This window comes from Pseudophryne corroboree, chromosome 10, assembly GCF_028390025.1.
Source record: "Pseudophryne corroboree isolate aPseCor3 chromosome 10, aPseCor3.hap2, whole genome shotgun sequence".
In the NCBI taxonomy this organism is placed as follows: domain Eukaryota; kingdom Metazoa; phylum Chordata; class Amphibia; order Anura; family Myobatrachidae; genus Pseudophryne; species Pseudophryne corroboree.
This window is the reverse complement of record NC_086453.1, coordinates 196,367,094-196,383,588: the sequence shown is the minus strand read 5'-3', so window position 1 is coordinate 196,383,588 and position 16,495 is coordinate 196,367,094.

Sequence of the window (16,495 nt, the reverse complement as noted above, 5' to 3'; positions counted from 1 at the left end):
AGAGGGATCCCAAAATCCGCCTCATCAAAGCACCCGAGATCGGCAGGCGAGTATCCGGGAGGGGCGGGAACGCCCGAGCCCAACCTTTCAACACCCGCCGGAGGAAAAAGGACTTTGTAAAATCCGCTTCCCCCCGCAGCTGTAGAAAGTATGATATACCCGCCAAAATCCTGCTAACAGACGCCCGCGAAATCCTGTCGGAGTACAACATCCAGATATATTCTAAGAGTAAATCGTGAGAGGTCTTACCACGCTGGCCTCGCTCCAGAGGAAGCGACTCCACCGCTTCCAGGCGGCCCGATAGGCCGTAAAAGTAGAAGGGGCCAATGACCTGTGTGCTAACTCCTCCAATCCGGGTGGATGACCTGCCACACATAAGCAGGACATGATTCCCCATGGATTAGCGCTGCAGGAGCCAAGCGCCTATACCGCTGCCAATCGCCCCCGAGACAGGGCATCCGCAATTTCGTTACGCACGCCAGGGAAATGTTTGGCTTGCAACGTAATGTTGTTCACCAAACATAGCAAGACTATCTGCGCAAGGACCCGCAGGACCGGCAAGGACGTGGATTTTTGGCGGTTTATGGCAAAAACCACGCCCAAATTGTCGCACCAGAAGATAACCTGTTTGTTACGCAGGGCATCGCACCACAATTCCAGAGCGACCAGAATGGGAAATATTTCCAGCAACAGCATGTTCGTCGTGAGGCCCTTGCTAAGCCAGGCCCGAGGCCAGGGACACGCGCACCAACAGCCTGCGAAATAAGCTCCGAACCCGTAAGCGCCAGAGGCGTCCGTGAAAAGCTCCAGGGATGGGCTAGACACAGCCGCCTCCTGCCAAATACAGATGCCGTTGAAACGAACAAGAAATTCGTCCCAAATCCGCAAATCCCTTCGGATTTCGAGAAACAACCTAAGAAAATGATGCAGGCGTCTAACCCCCACGGTAGCCCGTTCCAATTTTCTACAGAAGACCCTGCCCATGGGGATCACCTTGCAAGCAAAGTTAAACAGGCCCAATAAGGATTGAGCCTGTTTGAGAGTGACCTTGCACGCAGCCAGCGCATATAGGATACCGTCGTGTGATTCAGTTCTTTCCTCCACTGGTGTCTCGAGCAGGGAGCCTACACAGACCACCGACCGTATCAATCTGAATCCCGAGGTAAACCAAGGAGGCTCGAGACACCAGTGGAGGAAAGAACTGAATCTCTCGAAGTAGGCGCAAGAGATGGAACAGCCCATAGGGAGGCACCGATCGATGTAAAAGCCATCGTCCAGCTTAAAACCCATAAACCGAAAGGCGGACGGGTGCAGTGGAAGGAGGCGGAACGCTGACTGGATGTCCAATTTACACATCACTGCCCCCGGACCAAAAGACCGGATGGTGTCTATGGCTGAATCAAAGGATAGGTAAACAACCCTACACTGATCCGGAGGGATGGCATCATTAACCGATGACCCCAGAGGACAGGACAGATGTTTGATAAGGCAAAATTTTCCCACGGTCTTTTTGGGCACTATGCCCACAGGGGACAAGACCAGGTCTGGCAAGGGGGGTTCCCGGAAAGGGCCGACCATTCTACCTAGCGCCACCTCAGCCTCCACCTTCTGGCGGAGCACGTCCGGAAATTCCCTAGCCGAGCGCAGGTTCGTACCCGCCCCGGGACCCACCCGTCCATGTATCGGCAAGGGGAAGCCCGACGCGAATCCCGAGTGTAAGAATTGGGGGTCCGCCGGCCGCGGGTACCGTCGCAGCAAGGGAATGAGTGCTCGAAGTCTAATTGGGGTGGGGGCTGTGGCCAACGCCAGAGGCCGCGGGAGCACGACTCTGCCGGGTCTGTGGTCCAGAAGCCCCTCCGGACCCAGGACTGGGACAGTCCTTAATCCCGTGGCCCCCCCACATCGGATACAGGAGTGACGAAAACGACAGCGGCCGCCAAAGTCGCATTGGGCATTATTAAAAGCGATGCATTTTCCATGCCCCGCGCGCCCTGAACCGCCGCGAAAGCCGGCAGAACGAGAGGCAGGACGTTTAGCCCACCTCCTCGTCGTGCCGCCTTCCTCAGCGCCGGCCGAACCCTGGGTCAGTTCCGAGCACAATTCCACATCTTTCTTACCGAAGTTATAGATCTGCCGCCCGTGTTGGTTTCGCCGAAAATCCTCATCATAACGACGCCAGGCCGACCCTTTATACTTATGGTACAGAACATGTATGAGGAATTGATATCGCACTATGTTCATCTGGGCGGGTCTCTAGGTAACATGCAGCAAAGATCAACATGCATCGTACCCAATTCGGGTAGGAGCGCAAAGCGTCTTCGCTGCCCTGCCCCTTTTTCTTAGCTGAAAGTAAGGCTTTCCGATCGTCACTAGTAAGAGCGAAAATATTCACATATTGGCCCTTACGGATCCGGTCCCGGACCCGGGGCCTAAGTCCACATTGCACTGCCGTATTAGCGCAGTGCACGGTGTCCGATTCCACCGAGACTTGGGAGGTGGACGAGGTTGAATACCGATGCTCGCACCGTCTGCGACGCTTAACCCTGTGCAAGCCGCCGTCAGAGGAGGACAGGCCCTCCGAGGACGTGGAGGCAAGGGAAGAGTCCGTGTACCGACGCCTGTGGCTGCGCCTGCTGCGCTTGCTGGAAACCTTACACGCACTGCTGCCTACGCTAGAGGAGCTGGAGTGAGTACCTGATCCCAAGCCGCTACGGGGTGTAACCGCGCTCCCCCGGGACCAGTCGGGGTCCGATGAAGACTCACCTGCACGAGAGGGAACACCGTCCGTCCCAACGGCCACCGGACGACTCGCGGATGCACCGACAGACTCCATTCCTGACCCGGCGTCCGCGGCTGGGGAGACAAAAGAGACATGGTTCCCCTGCTCCCCCACCGGGCCCGCAGCAGCCGGGAGCGGGGCAGGCGGGGGAACCGTCGCACCAGAGGACAGAAGCGGGGTAAGAGATTGCGCAATGCTATCCGCCAAAGAAGCAGCGGGCTGCCCAAGTCCCTCGGGTACGGAGGATAACAAGGGCGCCACCGCCGACACAACAACTGCACAAATGTTGGACAGAACGGTGGTGTCCACCAAGGGTGCAGCCGACGTAGCGGGCGTAGGAAAATCAGAGCCGCCACGCGAGTCGTGCTCTCCACGGGAGGATCGTAAACCCCCCGTTGGGAGCAAGGACCCGGATGATCCCTCACTGTCGGGCGTCACGGTATCACCGTCCCGCTGCGATAAATCCCGCGCCAACCGCCTGAGCCGCGACCTCCTCCGATCCCGAGCATTGGCCACAGGATGAGAAACCGAAGAGTCATCGCTACTGGAAGGAGGAGGCGCAACGTCGGAATGTGAGCAGTCCGCAGCAACATCGGCGGGAGACGACCGGACACGGGGAGGGGCGGAACGGTCGCCCTCCGACGGCGCACGCCGCCCCCTGACGGGGTGAGTGACCCCGGTCGGAGCCGCATGGCCATGGGTGGTGGCAGCAGCGCCATGCGCCAGGCGAGATACCCTGGAAGGGGGGGTGCTCCGGGGCCACCCACGGCAGGAGAGGCCAGGTGGCCTGCCCCACCACGGGCGGACGCAGAACGCCCCCGCCTGACGGGCCCTGCCCTATCCGCGACAGGCAAAGGGGGATGCGCAGTAGAGGGGCGGGGGCTACGCCCCGCCCTGTCAGGGGAGGGCGCAGGCCGGACCTGACTGGGTGAAGGGGAGGGCTGGACAGAGGGGCCAGGCCTCATCTGGGCCCCCAAGTGGCAGGGTCAACTGTGGCACACGCGCGCACTGCCTAGACTGAACAGGTCTGGCAGCCGCGCGACCCCCCGCCCGCCCACTAACCTCAGCAGTATTAGTAAAGAGAGGATCTGGCCGCTGATCCGCAGGCCGGGAGCTCTGTCCCGGCCCCACGTGATCAGAGCAGCCGTGGTTAGCGAGCGGCGGGCTCAGGGACGGCAGGACACCGTCCCTGGCCATGCGCCGCGTACGTCCTCGGCCACCCAGCTCTCCGTCCTCTGCCGCGGCTAGCAGCGGGGACGGAGAGCGCAAGCGCGGGGGAGCCCGGGCGGGCGGCCGAGCCTGCAAACGCGCGCCCCGGGTCTCCCGCACGGCAGCCGCAGCATTAATTTCCCGTGCCGGCTGGACATCAGATGCGTCCAGGAGCCGGGCGGGGAGGCCAGCGGCGCGGCTGGGGCGGATTCTGGCGGCCATAGGATATCAGTAACAAGAGAAGCAAGGATAGGAAGGGTGAATATAAGAAAGGAGTAGAGGGGATAGAAAGGATAAAGAACAGAGGAGAGGGAGAGAAAGAAGTATAATGGGATGTGTGAGAAGGATGAATAAGGATAAATATAATGAATGGGAGCAGTACTTGCAGGCCTCACGAAAAGAGCTGGAAGAGAGGCAGGAAGTATCCTGTCAGCTGCCTATATGCATGACAGGCCAGCCCCCTCTCCATGATCCAGCCAATTGGCCCCCGGCCCTCTCTCTACGTTCCTCCCACCAAAAAACATTAACCCCTTACAGGCCAAGGTGATGCCTCGAGCGACGCTGCGGAAGCCCAGACGGTGCGTTTATGCCGCTATGGTCACATTATGTTCCCTACACGGTCTAAATATCCAAAACCGGACACAGACTGCTTAATAATGGACTAACATATAAGTCTAAGGTGGACTGTAATGCGCAGCTTTTTATTTGTACTAATATATATATATATATATATATATATATCTCTATATATATATATACACACACATTGCACATCTATATACATATATATATGTGTGTGTATATATATATATATATATATATATATATATATATATGTAAAAACACAGAAGTATCCTTATCTTGCGCCAACTCAAGAGCGACACACTGGGAGAGGTCTTTGTTGGGAGGCCTCAGAAACATACAAAGAAATACAGATTCCCAAGTGCGCTAGTGATGTACTGTAATTATATAATTTTTCCAGCGTTTATTTCATCAGAAAATGTGGACTGGAAGATGTTTAGTTCTGGGGACCTGTAACAGACACCCCTCACCAAAAAGTCACCCAAAACAAGAAGCCAACAGGCCAATTACTAAAAAGTTATTTTAATAACATATAACTTTATGTACAATATAAAATTATATCAATAAAACACAGTCACGACCAACATGTTTGTAAGATGGATTCTAGATACTCCCTCACCTTTTTCAAGGTGTGAGCTCAAAAGGGAGTATCTTCACAAACTAGGGTGCGATTTTCTGACTGACAGACCCAGTTAATTCTATATCTATTCCTAGAAGGGTATGGAGAACGGTAAGACGGCCTTCTCCTATCTCCATATCCTTGATGGTAACCATCTCTCCTTCTAGGATTATTTCCCTGATTGTCTCTGTGGTTATACCGTTCTTGTTGGTATACATTAGTACCACGGTTGTGGGCGTGGTATGCAGCAAGATTGTCATTCTGTCTAGCATCTTTTGCCCAATCAAAGATTAATCCTTTTTGGTAATCTTCCTTATCTCTGGAAAATTTGTTCTTTTTTCTCGAGATGATTTCTCTTTCTGTTATATCAAGTTGGTTTTGTAGTCTACCCACATCATGTAGGAATTCCTCACTAGTTTCAAATCTAGTCACTGAAGTCTCTAGTTTCAGTAGTTCCTCCTCTAGCTTAATTAGATCCCTTTTCCTTTCTGCTATTAGTACTCCCATCAATTTCTTGGAGCAGTCCCCCAAGATATCGTTCCACATTTTCATAAAGGATTCATTTTGTATACCATATGTTGGCTTTTTCAATATACGTAATCCTCTAGGGACTCTCCCTACTTCAATATACTTTTCTAATGTTACTATCTCGTACCAGTTTTTCATTTCCTTTATAGACAGTTTTTCTATCATATTTAATTGGGAATAATAATCTTCCTCATTATTACTAGATATTATACTATCCATATCCTCTGAAAATAAATTTTTTTACATTTATGTGTTCTTGATGTTCTATCCTTAAAAATAGGCATAATGGCAGCAATTACAGATACACAACAAGGTAGATACAGAAAAACACAGAAGTATCCTTATCTTGCGCCAACTCAAGAGCGACACACTGGGAGAGGTCTTTGTTGGGAGGCCTCAGAAACATACAAAGAAATACAGATTCCCAAGTGCGCTAGTGATGTACTGTAATTATATAATTTTTCCAGCGTTTATTTCATCAGAAAATGTGGACTGGAAGATGTTTAGTTCTGGGGACCTGTAACAGACACCCCTCACCAAAAAGTCACCCAAAACAAGAAGCCAACAGGCCAATTACTAAAAAGTTATTTTAATAACATATAACTTTATGTACAATATAAAATTATATCAATAAAACACAGTCACGACCAACATGTTTGTAAGATGGATTCTAGATACTCCCTCACCTTTTTCATGGTGTGAGCTCAAAAGGGAGTATCTTCACAAACTAGGGTGCGATTTTCTGACTGACCGACCCAGTTAATTCTATATCTATTCCTAGAAGGGTATGGAGAACGGTAAGACGGCCTTCTCCTATCTCCATATCCTTGATGGTAACCATCTCTCCTTCTAGGATTATTTCCCTGATTGTCTCTGTGGTTATACCGTTCTTGTTGGTATACATTAGTACCACGGTTGTGGGCGTGGTATGCAGCAAGATTGTCATTCTGTCTAGCATCTTTTGCCCAATCAAAGATTAATCCTTTTTGGTAATCTTCCTTATCTCTGGAAAATTTGTTCTTTTTTCTCGAGATGATTTCTCTTTCTGTTATATCAAGTTGGTTTTGTAGTCTACCCACATCATGTAGGAATTCCTCACTAGTTTCAAATCTAGTCACTGAAGTCTCTAGTTTCAGTAGTTCCTCCTCTAGCTTAATTAGATCCCTTTTCCTTTCTGCTATTAGTACTCCCATCAATTTCTTGGAGCAGTCCCCCAAGATATCGTTCCACATTTTCATAAAGGATTCATTTTGTATACCATATGTTGGCTTTTTCAATATACGTAATCCTCTAGGGACTCTCCCTACTTCAATATACTTTTCTAATGTTACTATCTCGTACCAGTTTTTCATTTCCTTTATAGACAGTTTTTCTATCATATTTAATTGGGAATAATAATCTTCCTCATTATTACTAGATATTATACTATCCATATCCTCTGAAAATAAATTTTTACATTTATGTGTTCTTGATGTTCTATCCTTAAAAATAGGCATAATGGCAGCAATTACAGATACACAACAAGGTAGATACAGAAAAACACAGAAGTATCCTTATCTTGCGCCAACTCAAGAGCGACACACTGGGAGAGGTCTTTGTTGGGAGGCCTCAGAAACATACAAAGAAATACAGATTCCCAAGTGCGCTAGTGATGTACTGTAATTATATAATTTTTCCAGCGTTTATTTCATCAGAAAATGTGGACTGGAAGATGTTTAGTTCTGGGGACCTGTAACAGACACCCCTCACCAAAAAGTCACCCAAAACAAGAAGCCAACAGGCCAATTACTAAAAAGTTATTTTAATAACATATAACTTTATGTACAATATAAAATTATATCAATAAAACACAGTCACGACCAACATGTTTGTAAGATGGATTCTAGATACTCCCTCACCTTTTTCAAGGTGTGAGCTCAAAAGGGAGTATCTTCACAAACTAGGGTGCGATTTTCTGACTGACAGACCCAGTTAATTCTATATCTATTCCTAGAAGGGTATGGAGAACGGTAAGACGGCCTTCTCCTATCTCCATATCCTTGATGGTAACCATCTCTCCTTCTAGGATTATTTCCCTGATTGTCTCTGTGGTTATACCGTTCTTGTTGGTATACATTAGTACCACGGTTGTGGGCGTGGTATGCAGCAAGATTGTCATTCTGTCTAGCATCTTTTGCCCAATCAAAGATTAATCCTTTTTGGTAATCTTCCTTATCTCTGGAAAATTTGTTCTTTTTTCTCGAGATGATTTCTCTTTCTGTTATATCAAGTTGGTTTTGTAGTCTACCCACATCATGTAGGAATTCCTCACTAGTTTCAAATCTAGTCACTGAAGTCTCTAGTTTCAGTAGTTCCTCCTCTAGCTTAATTAGATCCCTTTTCCTTTCTGCTATTAGTACTCCCATCAATTTCTTGGAGCAGTCCCCCAAGATATCGTTCCACATTTTCATAAAGGATTCATTTTGTATACCATATGTTGGCTTTTTCAATATACGTAATCCTCTAGGGACTCTCCCTACTTCAATATACTTTTCTAATGTTACTATCTCGTACCAGTTTTTCATTTCCTTTATAGACAGTTTTTCTATCATATATAATTGGGAATAATAATCTTCCTCATTATTACTAGATATTATACTATCCATATCCTCTGAAAATAAATTTTTACATTTATGTGTTCTTGATGTTCTATCCTTAAAAATAGGCATAATGGCAGCAATTACAGATACACAACAAGGTAGATACAGAAAAACACAGAAGTATCCTTATCTTGCGCCAACTCAAGAGCGACACACTGGGAGAGGTCTTTGTTGGGAGGCCTCAGAAACATACAAAGAAATACAGATTCCCAAGTGCGCTAGTGATGTACTGTAATTATATAATTTTTCCAGCGTTTATTTCATCAGAAAATGTGGACTGGAAGATGTTTAGTTCTGGGGACCTGTAACAGACACCCCTCACCAAAAAGTCACCCAAAACAAGAAGCCAACAGGCCAATTACTAAAAAGTTATTTTAATAACATATAACTTTATGTACAATATAAAATTATATCAATAAAACACAGTCACGACCAACATGTTTGTAAGATGGATTCTAGATACTCCCTCACCTTTTTCAAGGTGTGAGCTCAAAAGGGAGTATCTTCACAAACTAGGGTGCGATTTTCTGACTGACAGACCCAGTTAATTCTATATCTATTCCTAGAAGGGTATGGAGAACGGTAAGAAGGCCTTCTCCTATCTCCATATCCTTGATGGTAACCATCTCTCCTTCTAGGATTATTTCCCTGATTGTCTCTGTGGTTATACCGTTCTTGTTGGTATACATTAGTACCACGGTTGTGGGCGTGGTATGCAGCAAGATTGTCATTCTGTCTAGCATCTTTTGCCCAATCAAAGATTAATCCTTTTTGGTAATCTTCCTTATCTCTGGAAAATTTGTTCTTTTTTCTCGAGATGATTTCTCTTTCTGTTATATCAAGTTGGTTTTGTAGTCTACCCACATCATGTAGGAATTCCTCACTAGTTTCAAATCTAGTCACTGAAGTCTCTAGTTTCAGTAGTTCCTCCTCTAGCTTAATTAGATCCCTTTTCCTTTCTGCTATTAGTACTCCCATCAATTTCTTGGAGCAGTCCCCCAAGATATCGTTCCACATTTTCATAAAGGATTCATTTTGTATACCATATGTTGGCTTTTCAATATACGTAATCCTCTAGGGACTCTCCCTACTTCAATATACTTTTCTAATGTTACTATCTCGTACCAGTTTTTCATTTCCTTTATAGACAGTTTTTCTATCATATTTAATTGGGAATAATAATCTTCCTCATTATTACTAGATATTATACTATCCATATCCTCTGAAAATAAATTTTTACATTTATGTGTTCTTGATGTTCTATCCTTAAAAATAGGCATAATGGCAGCAATTACAGATACACAACAAGGTAGATACAGAAAAACACAGAAGTATCCTTATCTTGCGCCAACTCAAGAGCGACACACTGGGAGAGGTCTTTGTTGGGAGGCCTCAGAAACATACAAAGAAATACAGATTCCCAAGTGCGCTAGTGATGTACTGTAATTATATAATTTTTCCAGCGTTTATTTCATCAGAAAATGTGGACTGGAAGATGTTTAGTTCTGGGGACCTGTAACAGACACCCCTCACCAAAAAGTCACCCAAAACAAGAAGCCAACAGGCCAATTACTAAAAAGTTATTTTAATAACATATAACTTTATGTACAATATAAAATTATATCAATAAAACACAGTCACGACCAACATGTTTGTAAGATGGATTCTAGATACTCCCTCACCTTTTTCAAGGTGTGAGCTCAAAAGGGAGTATCTTCACAAACTAGGGTGCGATTTTCTGACTGACAGACCCAGTTAATTCTATATCTATTCCTAGAAGGGTATGGAGAACGGTAAGACGGCCTTCTCCTATCTCCATATCCTTGATGGTAACCATCTCTCCTTCTAGGATTATTTCCCTGATTGTCTCTGTGGTTATACCGTTCTTGTTGGTATACATTAGTACCACGGTTGTGGGCGTGGTATGCAGCAAGATTGTCATTCTGTCTAGCATCTTTTGCCCAATCAAAGATTAATCCTTTTTGGTAATCTTCCTTATCTCTGGAAAATTTGTTCTTTTTTCTCGAGATGATTTCTCTTTCTGTTATATCAAGTTGGTTTTGTAGTCTACCCACATCATGTAGGAATTCCTCACTAGTTTCAAATCTAGTCACTGAAGTCTCTAGTTTCAGTAGTTCCTCCTCTAGCTTAATTAGATCCCTTTTCCTTTCTGCTATTAGTACTCCCATCAATTTCTTGGAGCAGTCCCCCAAGATATCGTTCCACATTTTCATAAAGGATTCATTTTGTATACCATATGTTGGCTTTTTCAATATACGTAATCCTCTAGGGACTCTCCCTACTTCAATATACTTTTCTAATGTTACTATCTCGTACCAGTTTTTCATTTCCTTTATAGACAGTTTTTCTATCATATTTAATTGGGAATAATAATCTTCCTCATTATTACTAGATATTATACTATCCATATCCTCTGAAAATAAATGTTTACATTTATGTGTTCTTGATGTTCTATCCTTAAAAATAGGCATAATGGCAGCAATTACAGATACACAACAAGGTAGATACAGAAAAACACAGAAGTATCCTTATCTTGCGCCAACTCAAGAGCGACACACTGGGAGAGGTCTTTGTTGGGAGGCCTCAGAAACATACAAAGAAATACAGATTCCCAAGTGCGCTAGTGATGTACTGTAATTATATAATTTTTCCAGCGTTTATTTCATCAGAAAATGTGGACTGGAAGATGTTTAGTTCTGGGGACCTGTAACAGACACCCCTCACCAAAAAGTCACCCAAAACAAGAAGCCAACAGGCCAATTACTAAAAAGTTATTTTAATAACATATAACTTTATGTACAATATAAAATTATATCAATAAAACACAGTCACGACCAACATGTTTGTAAGATGGATTCTAGATACTCCCTCACCTTTTTCAAGGTGTGAGCTCAAAAGGGAGTATCTTCACAAACTAGGGTGCGATTTTCTGACTGACAGACCCAGTTAATTCTATATCTATTCCTAGAAGGGTATGGAGAACGGTAAGACGGCCTTCTCCTATCTCCATATCCTTGATGGTAACCATCTCTCCTTCTAGGATTATTTCCCTGATTGTCTCTGTGGTTATACCGTTCTTGTTGGTATACATTAGTACCACGGTTGTGGGCGTGGTATGCAGCAAGATTGTCATTCTGTCTAGCATCTTTTGCCCAATCAAAGATTAATCCTTTTTGGTAATCTTCCTTATCTCTGGAAAATTTGTTCTTTTTTCTCGAGATGATTTCTCTTTCTGTTATATCAAGTTGGTTTTGTAGTCTACCCACATCATGTAGGAATTCCTCACTAGTTTCAAATCTAGTCACTGAAGTCTCTAGTTTCAGTAGTTCCTCCTCTAGCTTAATTAGATCCCTTTTCCTTTCTGCTATTAGTACTCCCATCAATTTCTTGGAGCAGTCCCCCAAGATATCGTTCCACATTTTCATAAAGGATTCATTTTGTATACCATATGTTGGCTTTTTCAATATACGTAATCCTCTAGGGACTCTCCCTACTTCAATATACTTTTCTAATGTTACTATCTCGTACCAGTTTTTCATTTCCTTTATAGACAGTTTTTCTATCATATTTAATTGGGAATAATAATCTTCCTCATTATTACTAGATATTATACTATCCATATCCTCTGAAAATAAATTTTTACATTTATGTGTTCTTGATGTTCTATCCTTAAAAATAGGCATAATGGCAGCAATTACAGATACACAACAAGGTAGATACAGAAAAACACAGAAGTATCCTTATCTTGCGCCAACTCAAGAGCGACACACTGGGAGAGGTCTTTGTTGGGAGGCCTCAGAAACATACAAAGAAATACAGATTCCCAAGTGCGCTAGTGATGTACTGTAATTATATAATTTTTCCAGCGTTTATTTCATCAGAAAATGTGGACTGGAAGATGTTTAGTTCTGGGGACCTGTAACAGACACCCCTCACCAAAAAGTCACCCAAAACAAGAAGCCAACAGGCCAATTACTAAAAAGTTATTTTAATAACATATAACTTTATGTACAATATAAAATTATATCAATAAAACACAGTCACGACCAACATGTTTGTAAGATGGATTCTAGATACTCCCTCACCTTTTTCAAGGTGTGAGCTCAAAAGGGAGTATCTTCACAAACTAGGGTGCGATTTTCTGACTGACAGACCCAGTTAATTCTATATCTATTCCTAGAAGGGTATGGAGAACGGTAAGACGGCCTTCTCCTATCTCCATATCCTTGATGGTAACCATCTCTCCTTCTAGGATTATTTCCCTGATTGTCTCTGTGGTTATACCGTTCTTGTTGGTATACATTAGTACCACGGTTGTGGGCGTGGTATGCAGCAAGATTGTCATTCTGTCTAGCATCTTTTGCCCAATCAAAGATTAATCCTTTTTGGTAATCTTCCTTATCTCTGGAAAATTTGTTCTTTTTTCTCGAGATGATTTCTCTTTCTGTTATATCAAGTTGGTTTTGTAGTCTACCCACATCATGTAGGAATTCCTCACTAGTTTCAAATCTAGTCACTGAAGTCTCTAGTTTCAGTAGTTCCTCCTCTAGCTTAATTAGATCCCTTTTCCTTTCTGCTATTAGTACTCCCATCAATTTCTTGGAGCAGTCCCCCAAGATATCGTTCCACATTTTCATAAAGGATTCATTTTGTATACCATATGTTGGCTTTTTCAATATACGTAATCCTCTAGGGACTCTCCCTACTTCAATATACTTTTCTAATGTTACTATCTCGTACCAGTTTTTCATTTCCTTTATAGACAGTTTTTCTATCATATTTAATTGGGAATAATAATCTTCCTCATTATTACTAGATATTATACTATCCATATCCTCTGAAAATAAATTTTTACATTTATGTGTTCTTGATGTTCTATCCTTAAAAATAGGCATAATGGCAGCAATTACAGATACACAACAAGGTAGATACAGAAAAACACAGAAGTATCCTTATCTTGCGCCAACTCAAGAGCGACACACTGGGAGAGGTCTTTGTTGGGAGGCCTCAGAAACATACAAAGAAATACAGATTCCCAAGTGCGCTAGTGATGTACTGTAATTATATAATTTTTCCAGCGTTTATTTCATCAGAAAATGTGGACTGGAAGATGTTTAGTTCTGGGGACCTGTAACAGACACCCCTCACCAAAAAGTCACCCAAAACAAGAAGCCAACAGGCCAATTACTAAAAAGTTATTTTAATAACATATAACTTTATGTACAATATAAAATTATATCAATAAAACACAGTCACGACCAACATGTTTGTAAGATGGATTCTAGATACTCCCTCACCTTTTTCAAGGTGTGAGCTCAAAAGGGAGTATCTTCACAAACTAGGGTGCGATTTTCTGACTGACAGACCCAGTTAATTCTATATCTATTCCTAGAAGGGTATGGAGAACGGTAAGACGGCCTTCTCCTATCTCCATATCCTTGATGGTAACCATCTCTCCTTCTAGGATTATTTCCCTGATTGTCTCTGTGGTTATACCGTTCTTGTTGGTATACATTAGTACCACGGTTGTGGGCGTGGTATGCAGCAAGATTGTCATTCTGTCTAGCATCTTTTGCCCAATCAAAGATTAATCCTTTTTGGTAATCTTCCTTATCTCTGGAAAATTTGTTCTTTTTTCTCGAGATGATTTCTCTTTCTGTTATATCAAGTTGGTTTTGTAGTCTACCCACATCATGTAGGAATTCCTCACTAGTTTCAAATCTAGTCACTGAAGTCTCTAGTTTCAGTAGTTCCTCCTCTAGCTTAATTAGATCCCTTTTCCTTTCTGCTATTAGTACTCCCATCAATTTCTTGGAGCAGTCCCCCAAGATATCGTTCCACATTTTCATAAAGGATTCATTTTGTATACCATATGTTGGCTTTTTCAATATACGTAATCCTCTAGGGACTCTCCCTACTTCAATATACTTTTCTAATGTTACTATCTCGTACCAGTTTTTCATTTCCTTTATAGACAGTTTTTCTATCATATTTAATTGGGAATAATAATCTTCCTCATTATTACTAGATATTATACTATCCATATCCTCTGAAAATAAATTTTTACATTTATGTGTTCTTGATGTTCTATCCTTAAAAATAGGCATAATGGCAGCAATTACAGATACACAACAAGGTAGATACAGAAAAACACAGAAGTATCCTTATCTTGCGCCAACTCAAGAGCGACACACTGGGAGAGGTCTTTGTTGGGAGGCCTCAGAAACATACAAAGAAATACAGATTCCCAAGTGCGCTAGTGATGTACTGTAATTATATAATTTTTCCAGCGTTTATTTCATCAGAAAATGTGGACTGGAAGATGTTTAGTTCTGGGGACCTGTAACAGACACCCCTCACCAAAAAGTCACCCAAAACAAGAAGCCAACAGGCCAATTACTAAAAAGTTATTTTAATAACATATAACTTTATGTACAATATAAAATTATATCAATAAAACACAGTCACGACCAACATGTTTGTAAGATGGATTCTAGATACTCCCTCACCTTTTTCAAGGTGTGAGCTCAAAAGGGAGTATCTTCACAAACTAGGGTGCGATTTTCTGACTGACAGACCCAGTTAATTCTATATCTATTCCTAGAAGGGTATGGAGAACGGTAAGACGGCCTTCTCCTATCTCCATATCCTTGATGGTAACCATCTCTCCTTCTAGGATTATTTCCCTGATTGTCTCTGTGGTTATACCGTTCTTGTTGGTATACATTAGTACCACGGTTGTGGGCGTGGTATGCAGCAAGATTGTCATTCTGTCTAGCATCTTTTGCCCAATCAAAGATTAATCCTTTTTGGTAATCTTCCTTATCTCTGGAAAATTTGTTCTTTTTTCTCGAGATGATTTCTCTTTCTGTTATATCAAGTTGGTTTTGTAGTCTACCCACATCATGTAGGAATTCCTCACTAGTTTCAAATCTAGTCACTGAAGTCTCTAGTTTCAGTAGTTCCTCCTCTAGCTTAATTAGATCCCTTTTCCTTTCTGCTATTAGTACTCCCATCAATTTCTTGGAGCAGTCCCCCAAGATATCGTTCCACATTTTCATAAAGGATTCATTTTGTATACCATATGTTGGCTTTTTCAATATACGTAATCCTCTAGGGACTCTCCCTACTTCAATATACTTTTCTAATGTTACTATCTCGTACCAGTTTTTCATTTCCTTTATAGACAGTTTTTCTATCATATTTAATTGGGAATAATAATCTTCCTCATTATTACTAGATATTATACTATCCATATCCTCTGAAAATAAATTTTTACATTTATGTGTTCTTGATGTTCTATCCTTAAAAATAGGCATAATGGCAGCAATTACAGATACACAACAAGGTAGATACAGAAAAACACAGAAGTATCCTTATCTTGCGCCAACTCAAGAGCGACACACTGGGAGAGGTCTTTGTTGGGAGGCCTCAGAAACATACAAAGAAATACAGATTCCCAAGTGCGCTAGTGATGTACTGTAATTATATAATTTTTCCAGCGTTTATTTCATCAGAAAATGTGGACTGGAAGATGTTTAGTTCTGGGGACCTGTAACAGACACCCCTCACCAAAAAGTCACCCAAAACAAGAAGCCAACAGGCCAATTACTAAAAAGTTATTTTAATAACATATAACTTTATGTACAATATAAAATTATATCAATAAAACACAGTCACGACCAACATGTTTGTAAGATGGATTCTAGATACTCCCTCACCTTTTTCAAGGTGTGAGCTCAAAAGGGAGTATCTTCACAAACTAGGGTGCGATTTTCTGACTGACAGACCCAGTTAATTCTATATCTATTCCTAGAAGGGTATGGAGAACGGTAAGACGGCCTTCTCCTATCTCCATATCCTTGATGGTAACCATCTCTCCTTCTAGGATTATTTCCCTGATTGTCTCTGTGGTTATACCGTTCTTGTTGGTATACATTAGTACCACGGTTGTGGGCGTGGTATGCAGCAAGATTGTCATTCTGTCTAGCATCTTTTGCCCAATCAAAGATTAATCCTTTTTGGTAATCTTCCTTATCTCTGGAAAATTTGTTCTTTTTTCTCGAGATGATTTCTCTTTCTGTTATATCAAGTTGGTTTTGTAGTCTACCCACATCA